We start from the raw sequence: 1,752 nt of genomic DNA, 5'->3' as shown, positions 1-1,752 counted from the left end.
TTATGTGAAGCATGTAAACATTAGCTACATTTCCAGTAATTTACATCATTTCGCCGTACGCAGAGCTTCATACGCGTACGACAGTGCTGTATTTATACGGTGAAAAGGCTTACTTTTGACTATGACATGATATATATCGTAGGATTTTAAAGTGCGACATGTGCTGAAGCAAAATCTAAGTGATGTAAGTCCGTCCGAATAGGCCATGAAGGTCAAACAGTACCGACGGCCGCCGTGTCATCCTTAGTCCACAGGCATCACTGGATGCGGACATTGGAGGGGTATGTGGTCAGCACACCGCTCTTCCAGCCGTTTTCACTTTTTCATGACCGGAACCGCTACTTCTCAGTCAAGTAGCTCCTCAGTTTGTCTCACAAGGGCTGAATGCACCCTGCTGGCCAACAGCGCTGGACAGACCAGATGGTCACCCATCTAAGTGCTAGCCCAGCTCGACAGCGCTTAACTTCAGTGATCTGATGGGAACCGGTGTTACCACTGCGGCAAGGCCGTTGGACTAGTGATTTAATATTTTCACAATTTTTTCTACTGTACTGGTGTCTACCCGACAAATTTGAGTAGTGGTCTGTATATACACTGTGCTTTATAATTGTATTGTTTGAATATTTCCAGTATAGACCAAAGGCCGAAATCGCAGTCGTGAATTAAACTATTTCTTCAGTCAGCAGTGCTTATGACTTTTTAAAAAATTCTACCTGCCTGTGATGCCCCACTATGAGAAGTTGATGTTTATCTTGCTTGGCAACCGGTTTCGGTCAAGAATGTATAGTAGAATGGTGGTAGGCACCATGATGACAAGCGATTTTGGTCAAGGATGTAGACCATCATCAGGTCTTGGGCACCATAATGGCGGCTGGTGGATGAGGATGGGGCAAGGCCCTTAACTACATGGACGTCAATCTTCTTACGTACTAGGCTTGTTCTCCAACACCAGCCGCCATCATGGCCCCTACGGCCTGAAGATAAACTAAAATGTAGACGGAACCGGTTACCAACCAAATTAAACATCTATTACGATCATGACAGTTTTATTGAATGTTAAAACTGAGCACAGTTATTGCCTTCGCAGTCAAAAAAGAGGGTACACAGGCAGGCCTCTTGGGCGCCATTTGATCGCCGATGACTGAGAAACATGAATCACTAACAACACAATAACTCTGTAAGCACATATACGCTAGTACCACAAAACACAATCCTTTTGTGGTGCTGCTTTGTTCTCCGGTACCGTATTTTCTATTTTGTCATTACATGACATTGTAAAATAGAAATACAGGCGATCTGTTATGCTAGAATGTGTGTATATCAATCCTAGGTGAAGATCGCTACAATTCCTATATTGATTACTAGGTACAGCTTAGTGACAGGCTGTCTCAGGTCAATAAAAATCATCCCTCAATTCAGTGTGTAAAGGCCACCAGGCATTACAAATCGTCGTAATCTACTGAGGCGCATTGCTTTCATTATGATGTACATACTAAAGTAGATCCTCATGTATCTATAATTTACATGTTTGTGTGCATGACAACATCAGCGATTCAGCTTAACCGATTATGATGAGGTGTAACGCCTGGTGGCTGATAATATATCAACAAATTTTATTGGGCTGAAGGAGTCGCGTCAATCACTTGAAACTAGTAATCGAATAAGAATTTTAGCGCTCGTTCCAACAGCTATTGTAGCAGTATCATGACCAGTAAGTGAGCGCATATAAGCAGTTTGTACTGTTTTAGGGCA

At 42.8% G+C, this 1,752-nt stretch overlaps 1 pseudogene; it reads right to left on the bottom strand.

Moving 5' to 3' along the window:
• Window positions 1-396: 396 nt before the first annotated feature.
• LOC124796839 lies at window positions 397-514 on the bottom strand (annotated as a pseudogene).
• Between the last annotated feature and the right edge of the window lie 1,238 nt (window positions 515-1,752).

The sequence above is a fragment of the Schistocerca piceifrons genome, chromosome 4 (genome assembly GCF_021461385.2).
Source record: "Schistocerca piceifrons isolate TAMUIC-IGC-003096 chromosome 4, iqSchPice1.1, whole genome shotgun sequence".
Taxonomy (NCBI): domain Eukaryota; kingdom Metazoa; phylum Arthropoda; class Insecta; order Orthoptera; family Acrididae; genus Schistocerca; species Schistocerca piceifrons.
The sequence above is the reverse complement of the archived record's forward strand: the minus strand, read 5'-3'. Positions and strand labels throughout refer to the sequence as shown.